Raw genomic sequence first — 12,798 nt, 5'->3', positions numbered from 1 at the left:
GGGGGATAACAAAAAGCAAGAACTAAAAGAAAGAAACAATAATATTGTTACAGCAAATTCAATAGCTCTAAAATTATCAATATGTCTTGCAGGAAAAATACACAAAATTAATTCTTTAACACAGAGACACACATGCAAAAGTCAACATGCCTGGGAAACTTTAAAACAATATCTGGCAGATCCCAAGAGTACACTGATCAGGTGTATTGGTGGAAAAAGCTCGTGAAAAATATCATTGTGGATCATGCACAGGCATAATACTATAGCAAAGCAGAAAAAACTCTGGCCTTTTTAAAAAAACAAATCCAAGCTAACAGCACTTAAATGATACCTGACTTTTAATAAGTATCATTTATCAAAACTAGGCAAAATCAACAAAAATCTTAACAAAAATAATAGGATGTGAAAGTAGAATTTGGAACATATTGAAATGGAAGTAAAAGACCTAGAAAAAATGATGCTTCCATGGCAAGGAGAATTAGGAAATTTTAAAGTCTCATCAATATGTCCAGCTAATCGCCATGCTATTATGATTTTTATACTTTGTTTTATGCTTATGTCGCAGTGACGCGTCCTTTGTCAGTCCCTCAACAATGGTGAATCTCCCTCTCACAGAATGCATTCCCACATCCCAAATACTTAACTCTATGCCAGGCCAGAGTGGCCCTGGAAGACTTTAGGAGAAAAAATTGTTTATGGAGAACAGAATTGTCATCTCTCCTGATGACAAATCTGTTTGTGGTTCATGTTAAAATTCATTTTAAATTATTCGTAATTGCATGTGTGTCATGCTGTGTTTTTTTCTAACAAGGGCCTCAATATCAAATATGTGGTCTTAAGTTTATCTGCATCATCATTTTTGCAGCTTTTGAGAGCATTTATGCCAGTTTACTATAAAATGGCAAACTTAAAAAAATGACATACCATGAGAAAATTCAAAATTCTTACAAAGCCTTGTAAACCAAAGATTATTTGAAAATCTTTCCTAATTGTTTAAATAGAGGTTTGGGATTTGGGCATTTCTTTTTAACTAAATAACTTCCACTATCTTTCTCCTGAGTCATCCTCAAAAAAAAAAGAGTATATGGAGTCTCCTAAGTAGCTTATCCATGTCCACCTTTAAAAAGCAACATATCAAGGAGTATCTATCCAGTAACAGACTACCATTATGGAACAACAGGCTTGATGGGGTGGTGAATTAAGAAACAGTGATACAAAGCCACTGCAAAGGCAGATGAAGGATGTAAGAACTCATTTCTGTATTTTTCTGGAATTCTGCGTTTTAAATTTCCTTGAAAGGTACATAATTTTAGTGAAGAATGAAATTCACTGCTGTGGGCTCGTACCACCACTGCTTACCATATTCCTCTTTGCTTGAACTTAGAGTAAGAAATAGTATTATCAAAGGGAAGGATTGAATTAATTTTGTATGTTTTTAATATTTTTTTTTTAAATAAAGTGAAAAAGTACAAAAACAAGCAAACATATGCAGAGGAAGGAAGAAGGAAAGTAAAAGCTGGTTGGATGGATATATAGGAAAAAAAAAAGTGTTTGTCAAAGTCTGTGGCTTAACCCTACCCAGCAGCTAAGCCCAACACAGCTGTTCACTCACTCCCCTGCAATGGGATAGAAGAAAATCAGAAGGGTGAGAAAACATGGGTTAAGATAAACAGTTTAATAGGTAAGGGAAAATCTGTGTGAGAAAAAGCCCCAAGGAATCCTTTCAACACGTAATATGGACAGGCAGGATTTCAGCCATTTCCAGGGATGCTGGACACCATCACATGTGACAGGTACATAGAAAGACAAATGCCATAGTTTCAAGCGTCCCCCTCTCCCCCCCCCCCCCCCCCCCCCCCCCCACCTTTCTTTTTCACCCAGTTTTATTGCTGAGGATGATGTCATATGGTATGGAATATCCCTGTGGTCATTTGGGGCCAGCTGTTCTGTCTGTCACGTCTTAGCTTCTTGTGCATCCTTACCCTCCTTGCTGATGGGGTGGTTTGAGAAGTAGAAAAATGCTTGGTGCTGTGTCATTGCTGTTCAGCAGTAACAGTCTCAGAATCCTAGCTGGTGTAAAATAAACTCCTTTCACTGTAGCACAGTTTTTGTCCTTTGTTTCTTTCAGAACTAATGTTTTACTGTCACTCTCTGCACTGTGACCTTGCAATGTCACCTTCTCACACTCAATTTTTATTAAATGTATTTATGTTTTCTGAAGTTTGACACACAAAAGATGCAAGCACATCCGAAACATCTTAACTGTTTCTTAAACTTTCAAAAAGTTTACCACTTCTTTGAGACTTTTTTATTTGTTTGATGACTACACCAACCTATATCCACATGGGAAATCTGTCTTTTAAGATACAGCCCTTGTCTGCGAAAGTCTCTAAAGAACAAAAATCCCAAACAATGAATTTAAGTCAGTTCATAAGAAATATAATATTTTTATTAGCTTGGCTTACTGTTGACATTTATTTCTAGGGGAACAAAGAGCTCACTTTTGCCATATACTCTTCCATGCCTAGCATGTTCTAACTTGAAGAGTAATGTCTTAGTTTTTCCATTTGCACTTTTTTTTCCCCATCAAATCCATTTTCATTTGCAGACCACATCCTTTAAATTTGTTCTAGAATCAGTACAGGAATTAGTATTCCAGTCACCACATTTCTTCTTTGTAATACAGAATACAAACCATGTAAATCTGTTTATTCTTAAAGTCGGTGAGAATCTTAGCTCCCACTCATTTATTCTGCTATTTTCAAATTATTATTCTAAAATGCACTCTGGACATCTGCTTTAAGTCCAAGTTTTGATATTTGTATTCAACAAATCTACTTGGTGATGATTACATGTAACATTGAAACAATACACAAAAACATGATCACTTGTGGTGTAACCCAACTCTGAGTCCAGGTCTACACTTGTGAAGTGATTACTTCATCAGTCACAAGGACTGAGACTGATTAAACGCCATTTTAGTTTTGCTCTACCATGTTACCAAGTATGTAGCATGTAAGTTGCTGAACAGACAGTGATGCTCAAGTTACAACATTACAGGCAGTGTCCAGCATAATTTAGCTGATGAAAGTAATATGCTTGAACTTTGAATGCATTTCAGTGTAGAGAAAAAGGCAATTTTTGTATTTCTTTTACCAGAAAAAAAAGTTTTAAATTCAGTGTAAATCTGATACACATGTAATAAGAATGGGGGTATTGATATTATTGCTATTTCTTAAAATAAATTAACACAATTAACTAAAATTACGTATTTTAAAAGTGAAAGTAACTCATTATTATCTTTTTTGCCTGAATACAATTTCTTGCACAACACTAAGTATCATATGTGTAATAGATCATTAAAGCAGAGGTTGTAAACAGTAAAAAAGAATTTGACCAGAGAGTCACATTGCACTCGGTCTGGAAGAAGTCACTCGGAATCAAGATTTTCCTGGGATAGACAGTTCGGCTTAGCTTCTCTGGCATGTTTCTGTGAAGGTTGTTCGGGAGATTTTTCTAGCTCACTAGCCCATCTTTTTGGTTACAGGCCTGTGATATATAAATCTCATTTTTTTCTTAAGTCTATGCAGTCATATTATATGAATAATTTGTACTATTGGCTAGATTTCATAGAAAATAATTAATTTGCATCTTTGGTGTGAAAAAGCATAATTGTTGGAAACTTACATTTCCTTGATTTGATAATGGCTTGATGTTCAGGTAAAGATGAACACAGAGTATGGGTAAAACAGAAGGCTTGGGGGAGTTTATATTATAATTCTACTCTTTCTATTACAGCTTAATTTATGCTTACACAAAATGTTTGATACTTCCTGATGGATATGTATGGTCTTTCTTAGTGCATAAACCCATAAAAATTAGGGGGAAAAAATAGTGGATTACCACTTTCACGTAGTTTACATAAAAATATGTTTAGTTCAGGAAGGCCTGTGTCCTAAAATGCAAACTTTCACTAAATATTGTCTAAGCTGGGCGTAACAAGTCTTTTTGTCTTGATATTAATGAAGACAATGAATTCTATCAATTGTCTTATTTATCTCTTTTTTTTAGTGTCATATTTGACAGTGGTTTTCTAATTACATATTATACATTGATTGTAATTATTAGTGATAACTTTTTTATGCACCACAAGGAATATTTCAGTAAAACCCCTGAACTCAAATATGTTTAGATGTCTTGGTACCCTTGTAGAAAAAAAGGACACCTGCTTGATGAAATACATAGCCAACATTGTCAGGTCATTAAAATAATGATTGACTGGCTGCCTGTTTTCATATCACCTCAGTCCCAACCCAACCTGGATCCATGGGCATGGCTTTCTCTCCTGTCTCGGAGCTACTTTGCCCCAGTAGCCTTACCAGGCTGTCACTGAATCAAGGTTCTCCCTGGCCACGTTTTCTGACCCTGACCCTGACCCTGACCCTGACCCTGACCCTGACCCTGACCCTGACCCTGACTTGCTGCCTCAGTGCTTTGGATCCATCTCAGAGGAGGGCAGCCTTGCACTCACTCTCAGCTCCTGTCTTCCTCCTCATGGGGAGCAGCCACAACTTGCTCCTCAATAACAGCAGGTTAAGGAAAGAAAACTAGCACTGTAATGTTGAGCACCCTGGTATGTTATCACTGAAGGCAATCAGAATGCAGATATTGAAGGAAAGTGCTAATCTTTCCATGGTATAGGTTGCAGCAACTAACAATTTAAGGACTTTCTATGCTTATGTAACTCAACTGGATGAATGTGACTATATTGTTAATTTTTTTGGTCAAAGCACTTTTAACTTTTGCATGACTCTTTGGCAGTGTATTTCACTGTGTATTTTCACAATTTATGGGAAGGCAAAGCTTCTTGTTTATTCTAAAATTGCTCCTACACAGTGTCAATGAATTATTTGTGATCATGTTTTCCTAAAACAAAGTGCAGCAAAATTATCATTCATTTTAGCTAAGGAGCTCTGTTTGCTTACAACATATTTTTTCCAAAATTTCTCATCTTAGAAGTACTTATATATTTTATACATTTTTCTTTTCATATCAGATCATTTGAAAGATTCTATGCCATTCATGTTCAGAAGTACCAACAAAACAATGACAAAAAAAGCTCAATGAGAATAGGCAAAATAAGTCCCCTAGGTAATATGGCAGTCATTATTATCTAGATTTTTTGAGGACTTTTTATCTAGTTTCATCAGACTCATTACGAAGAATGAAAGGGTGATGAGGGCTTGCATGCAAGAGTTGCTAGCTACTGAAAGAAGGAAAAGTTTGAAAAACCTGAGGGGGAGGGCAAAAGTATTGCTCTGAATTCTTAACAATTCCTTTTTTATGTTTCAATACCACTTTAGAAGTACCTGCTTAAAAATATAATCCTGCTAAAAATTAAAAAAAAAAGCAACCCCCCCCCAAAACAACAAACTCCCCAAAAGCCACTGTATTTGCAAATAAACCACTACATATTTCTGTTGTATTTGCTACTCCATGTATTCTGATGGCATCAGTAGAACTTTGTGAAGTTTGAAAGTTGAGAGATAGCTTAAACAAGACTTTTACTTTATTTTTCAAAATGTGGAAATACAGACAAAAGTAGACAGCACCTTTTGTTTTGTATTTCAAAGCCATTCAGTGGTGGAAATTGAATGACTTAGACACTATCACTTATCCACGTTCCACATTCACAGAACAAACTTTAGAAACCACAGAAAATGTGTGTAAATAGCATATTACTAAGAAAGAGTAACTTTGACCACGTGAATTTATGCAACTGAAGCAGTAGGAAACAATCTTTTTTTTAATCTGAAAACTCCCTACTACTTCAAAATAAAGCAGAACAGTTCTAGCATACTTTTGACATATAATATACATCTTATATTTGATAGAGTGCTTTATCATACATATTTAGTGCAATAGGTTTCAATACAAAAATATTACATGAACCATAAATGAATATGTTGGAAGAAAAAGCAACTAATATTACGCCTCACCTTAAAGATGTGTTTGCCTGAGCACAGTTGCCACTAAATTCACTGTTGTCTATTTTATATACTAGGATATAAATAGATAAGTAAATAGAGAATTTGACTGAATTTTACATAATTTTTTTTATATTACTTAAACACATGTGACTTCCAGATGTTGTAGGTCGTATTAGTCAAATTTGATTGGATCAAAAAATACTTTAACTGCTATAAATTTCAAGAAAGAACTAGAGATAAAAACATGTTATACTGTCAGTACTGCCTGACAGTGTCCTGGTAGAGTAGAGAAAGGGTTAGAACAACTTATTACCTTTTGTTTCTGTTCCCCTGTCACCACCCCAAACTTTCACTTTTTCCCAACACGTGGTTACTAGAGATGTGGTTTTTAAACCATATATCTTATCCCTAAAACACTTTACTAACGGGAATTTTTTTTTTTTTTTTTTTACTGTTCTCAGCTACCTGTTCCAGCTCAGCCGGAGTCTTCTGCTTTCAGTTCTTGAGATGAAGGTTCAGACTCAAGCACTATCTGAAATGGCAGCTACCTTAGAGGAATGTGTACATGGTGCATTACAGACTTGGATTTGTTGCACTTGGGATGGTTACCACTGCTGTACCAAGTTATCACACTGAATGATCATGACATGCACCACATGAAAAGTATTTCTTTAAGGCATTAAGGATTATTCAGCTTTTCCATCCTGATGCCCATGCTGAAGTCACCTCTAATCATTCCAACACAGACACATTCTAGGTATTATCTGGTACTAGTTTGGACTTCTAATAGGAAAAAAGAAAGAATATTTTGGATCTCAATGCAAGGGTTAAAACAACATTAATTTTACTACAAATTTAAGTGGGTTTTCTAAGGGTCTGCTAACCTGGAGAATGAGAACTTGATCTACCAGGTCTGTAGAGGAGGATTTGTATTCCAACCTGTTTCTGAAGTTAATTGCTGTCATTTCTGTATCCACAAACCTGTTAATAGGTGAACGAAAATGAGATCCAACTAGTTACCAAACTACTCCACATACAGCCATATTTGTCGTTTTGAAGAGAAATCAGACAGACCTTAAATAAGGTGATACTATGGGAGCTGCAGTGAAACTCATTAGTGAATTAGGAAATACAGAATGTAGAAGCACAGAGATTTGTGTTCTGCTTTTATATTGTGGTGTTTTAAAACCAGCTGGGAATTGAACTCCAAATAAACCTCCCCCTTTCCCCTCCACACCCTGCTGGTGAGAGAGGACCTCTGAGTGGATGTTTTCTTTCTAGTACGTTCCTATATTCTCTTCTGTGTACAAAGAAAGCTATCTTTTAAAAATTTGAGGAAGGTAAAAGTTGATTGTTTCAGGAAAAATAATTTGAGTCATAATACATGTCTTTTTACTCTTATACATGGTATATTTAGCTTTTTCTTGACAATATGAGATTGAAAAAGATTCTGTCTTTGGAGAAATTTTTTGGTGTTTGAGACTGACATTCTTTGATGCTTTATTATTCATTTTTTAAATAGGGTCCAGTATTATTCTCACTTTGAAGTATTATGTAGTTACTAATGTAACAAAAAGTACTTGAAACTTGTAAACACAAATCTCCTATTTGTTAGAGTTCAAAGAAGGTGATGAAACATTTTCTTCTTTTTTGTCAGTGATGATTCCACACCCTTTTCAAGTAGAACCAACAAGTTTCAAGTAGAACCAAGAATGGCACATTGTCATCTTTAAGTCACAACACTTATTAGAAATAAACAAAAAGACCCTTAACTTGCATTTACACTGAAGTAGCAAGACAATTATAATCGAATAGGAATGATGCACTCAATACTGCAAATTCAATGCAAGTATACTTTGTGTTGACTAGATTGAAACACAACAGAAAGGAAAAAAAGCCAGGAAAGGTAAATACTGATGACTTTAAATACACCTAACATTAGATAACTTACTAGGAGCTGCAATGTCAATTTTGCTACATTAGGGAAATGAATAAATTATGTATATGTGATTACATTTTTTCATATTGCTTGAAGTGTTTTATATTTGTACAATAAAATGCATTTATGTGCCATGTGCTTATGTAGCACATATAAGTGAAAAATAAGTTTTGTACAACTTCTGTGTTAAAATCTCAGGATTTTAACCGAGCCCTTTCCAGTGTGGACTTTCATGGAAACATGTTTCCTTTCTTTAGGTTTCTGAAAAGGAGAAAATAGGTGCAAAAGTGTTTTAGACATCTTTATTTTCAAATATTTGTCTTTAATAATTTAATGTTTTCTTTCAGTCTATACCATGTGCGATGATTTTTATTTCTATTAATGTGATTGCAGAGAAGGTAAAGATAAGAAAATATATTTCAGAAAAATTTAGAAATGTGTGTTGAAATATGTTTATATATGAGATACATTTTGAGAAGATACAACTGATGTTTTTATAAAGCTTTTTCCTAATTTTGTACCAGTAGATTTTCAGGACACCCATACAGGAAAATAAAAGGCAAATTCTACTGTTAATATTTAACTTGATGCAATCTTTCAAAATGTATTCTCTGCAAGGTAAATCCATTCTTGGGAACAAGAAGATATTATGGGTGAGGACAGCATTGATAATTAAAAAGAAAAGTATAATCCATTGGTTTTGATTATTAATTCACAATAAGCAGCCCAAATAAACTTAAATTAATGAGTGGGAAGTTCTCTATTTCTGAAACAGACTGAGATATTCGACCTACTATGCTCTGTCATACAATCAGATGGTTGGCTTTTCTTGAGATTATATAATGAGGAAAGAATGAGCAAATCTTTTATACAGATAAGGGAAACTGAAGAGGAAATAAGAAAAAAGCTGAGGATGAAGATGGAGTGTGCAATTACTGAATTTTAACTACAAAGTTAGGGTTAGGGTAGGGTTCCTTGCACATTCTCTCATAGGTAGAGATGCAGATTAGGCTTGCCTGCAGATCCTTTCATAAGGTGAGATATTGTGCTTCCTGCCTTCCCCTCCCCTGGAACATCTGGACTATTAAATGGAATTTTGAGTCCTGTTGTCTCCTCACTAACTCTGCCAGTTATCATCTGCTCTCTCTGACTCTGCTCTGTCATCACTTTTATTACTGTTTTTAAGTACTTGCTCACAGCCCTCAGCAGAAGCCCTATAGCCCCAAGGAGAGTGAAGCAACTGCAGGCTGAGTCCATGCCCTGAAATAAGGAGCAGCGATGTAGTCAGAAAGAATATGTGCTTTCTCCTTAAGTAAGCACTCTGACAGGTAGCATTTAAAAAATCCAAAAAAGAATGTTTTTTTTAAAAATTATTGGCATTCTTGAAGGCCAACTTTTTATAAGAACAGCACCATTTCCTAAATTTTAATAAATTCCTGTGGATGACTTAATTCGTAGTATCCAGTAAAACATCCAGTAGAGAAGATAATTACTTGATTGTCAAATGGAATAACAACGGTTTTCCCTGCAGTGAAATCTCTACCACTGTAATTAGGTTATGTCATACTTTACCCTGAAGGGAATATTAAAAACATAAGACAAGCCAGTTTCATCCACTGTATTTTTTCTATTTATAGTTTAGTGCTAAATTGCTGCCTTCATGATGCAGCAAAGACATCAATAACAAAATAACCACTCTTCTATTGCTCAATTAAGTTTGCTACATGGATATTAATGTAAATATGGATCTTCTAAGAGAATTCTGTTGACTAATCATTTGTAGCATAATAATAAAAAAATACATATGAAGAGTTTTAAAAGAAAAAGTAACAGTAGAAATACATAGAAACAGGATTAAAAAAAGCACCAATAAATATATCTTGCAAGGATTATACATATATTGACACATGGAATGAATTGTGACTTCCCTTTTCTCTATTTTTATTTTGAATTTCTCCTCTCTCAGAACAGCAACAATAACAAAACAGCAAAAAAACTGACAGAAAACCTTAAAACATTAAGAGCATGACTGATGAATTTTATATAGTATGAAGAATTGCCTGCCACCTACAACTCCATTTGCCAAAAAAAACCCCAAACAAAATTATTTGTTTAAATCTTAGTACCTGTTTGTTTGTGTTTTTATAGATTAACAAAAAATGTTATTCACAGGTGTGAATATTGTTCAGTTTTCCAGTTTTGTTCAGTGTATTTGATAAGTATGAAAACCAGTTGTTTTATAGCTTATGTAAAATCATACCACACTTCTTTTGCCTAGAAAACCAGATTTTACTGTTAAGTGAATCAGTTAATGGAGAAAAATGTCCCAGAAGAAAACTACTTTTTAAAGTCTTTAGTGAGTTAGGTGAATCTTAAAATGCTTGATGTTTATAAAATGGGAAACAACAGTAGCTTTTATAAAATGGGAAAGAACAGTAGCTTCATTTTTTCCCTGAAGTAAAAGTAAGAGTTAAGGAGGCATCTGGTTCAAGATTTGAATTTTCTCTTGAGAAGATGAGATCACTTTGCAAAATAAATTATAAAAAGCACAAACACCGTCATGGTTAGGAGAAGAAAATGTGGAAAGAGACTTCAGTTAGGTTTATGTTCTGTTTTGGTTTCTATTTTTTTTAAATGTTTGGTGGAGCCTTTGTAAGTAACACACAAACAAAAACCTCTCCCCAGTTTCAGATGGCTTCAATACCAAGCTGAGATTAATAGGGATCTGGATTTTTTTCTGTGACCATAAGTCCATGTATTGAGGTACTTAAACTTGAAAAAACTGCTTCTAAAGCATTTATTGTTTAAGGTCACCATATTAGAAAGAACACAATGATCTTTGAAGAAACAGGAAAATTGATAATGCTGCCTTAGAAGCTGCTTCATCTAACAAGTGAGGTCTTTTAGGAGAGGTCAAATAAGGACAATGACAGCTAAAAATGCAGTGTAAGGACTTCTTTGAGATCTGAAAAAGCAGCATTCTTTTCTACATATTTATATTGGATAACTAGGTCTAAGAGGGGAGACATCATCCCCATCCTAAATGCATTCTGAAACAGAGACTAATGTTCTGGTGCAATATTACAAAAATGACATGGAATTTCTAATTAAAGGACTGACATCAAGAAACTTCTCTGTGCTGAAAATGAGAATCACACTATTATTACCACTTTTATTTCACTCAGCATTGCTGTGCCTCTCAGATCTCTCCTTGTTGAAAAGTCAGTCCTTGCATATGTGTCAAGTCCATGGAGTGAGGAGTTTCTGCAGAATTATACTTCACTTTAATAAATAGGTTTTTATGTGTCACCTTTCTAAGTACCTAAAATCCATTAAACAATTAATTTGTTTGGGGTTTTTTGTTGTTTTTTTTTTTTTTTTTTTTTTTTTTTTTCAGTTATGGGGACACACGTTATAATATCTTCTTAATTACCATACAGTGATAGAATAATTTGGGTCAAAAGGGACCTTAGAGATCACCCAGTTCCAAACCCCATACCATGGGCAGAAACATTTTTCCCTGGAATTGGTTGCTCAAAACCCCATCCAGCCTGGCCTTGAACAGTTCCAGGGATGGGGCATGCACAGCTTTCGTGGGCAATCTGTCTAAGTGCCTCAGTACCCTCACAATAAAGAATTTCTTCCTAATATCTAATCCAAACCTACTGTATTTCAATTTGAAGGCATTCTCCTTTCTCCTATCACTACATGACCTTATCAAATCTCTCTTCAATTCTTCGGTAGCCCCGTTTAGACACTGGCAGGCCAAAAGACATCTTGACAGTTTACCAAATGCTGTTGCTGTTGAAAGTAATTTGTATATGTTACTGGAAATTATTAGTACATATATACTTTTTTCCAGTCCCCAGGAGCTTGTAAAAAAGGATTCTTATATATGCCAGGGGCCATTTAATATTGAATTTCAGTACCTGAAATTGTCTTTAAATAATCATCATCTGGCACAGGTATAGCTATGACCTCCTCTGTACCAAAGTGCAATTGCTTATTGATGGCTTCTGTGAGGAAAACTCCCAAAGGTTTCTCAAATCTGCTTCCAGGTGCCATGTTCATACATAGATTTAATACCTACCTAGAATTTAAAATGTAACACATGAAAATATGCTTGCAAATTAATGTTATTTTCCGTTTTACACTTCAGTAAAAGAGCACTAGCTTTAGTTAGCACTAGCACTAGTTTTGCACTAGCTACTGCTCTGGCAAGGAGACCTGTTAATCTCCAAAGAGATCAGCACAGGCCTCCCTCACCAATGTGCACCCACAAGAACCCAAAGATAGTTCTGAGATACTTGTGTTTCCTTGTCCACAAAGGCTTCTGTTTCATTGCTGACACCACTAACATGGATGACAGCTAAGACAAATTGTGCTTTAACACAGATTTCTGTTTTCAAGGAGCAGGAGAGACAGTATCAGCTTGTTTTGCATAAGTTACTGTGCAGCACCCTTATCAAAACGTTTTCAGTCATCACCAGCCAAAGCAAGGTCAGAGCCACTGACCTGGTAGGAATGGAAGACTCTGTCTTGCATTATCCAATTTACCAAACACCGTTCACCCATGTCCAGATCCCAGCACACACAATTGAATCTGATCTATCCCTCAAAGAAATTCTTACAATAAAAATAATCCTTCTTCATGTTTGCTATCCTGTGACTAACCCTGTGGTGATGCTCACTGATCAGCTGATATGGACAAAATGCATGCTGAATTTGGCATTTTCTTTGCTTAATGAGAAGAATCTCCTCTTGCATATTTAAATCTTAGAGGAAAATCTGACCAGAATCCATGAAATACTCCTTTTCCCATACATGATTGTTCTCAAGAATGGTAGTCTGAAAGCAGTGGAATTACTG

Source organism: Aphelocoma coerulescens, assembly GCF_041296385.1.
Source record: "Aphelocoma coerulescens isolate FSJ_1873_10779 chromosome Z unlocalized genomic scaffold, UR_Acoe_1.0 ChrZ, whole genome shotgun sequence".
In the NCBI taxonomy this organism is placed as follows: domain Eukaryota; kingdom Metazoa; phylum Chordata; class Aves; order Passeriformes; family Corvidae; genus Aphelocoma; species Aphelocoma coerulescens.
Note: the sequence above shows the minus strand (reverse complement) of the source record.